The sequence below is a fragment of the Penaeus monodon genome, chromosome 15 (assembly GCF_015228065.2).
Source record: "Penaeus monodon isolate SGIC_2016 chromosome 15, NSTDA_Pmon_1, whole genome shotgun sequence".
Lineage (NCBI taxonomy): Eukaryota > Metazoa > Arthropoda > Malacostraca > Decapoda > Penaeidae > Penaeus > Penaeus monodon.
In genome coordinates, this window is record NC_051400.1 from 620716 (window position 1) to 620948 (window position 233).

The following is a 233-nucleotide window of genomic DNA, read 5'->3' on the forward strand; positions in this document are numbered from 1 at the left end:
TAACTAACATCAACTAACATCAATATTGATTCATTTTCATCGATAATCAACGCAGTAAAAAAGGATCAGTTTCTTACATCAACACGTCAGGTAAATAAAGACTAACCTCATGAATAATCAACAATCTAATCTCATTAATAATTAGTAGACTAATGCGGACTATAATAATTAAAAAAATAAACGACGAAAAAATTAATATTCGCATTACGAGAATCGACGATACTAATAAAACC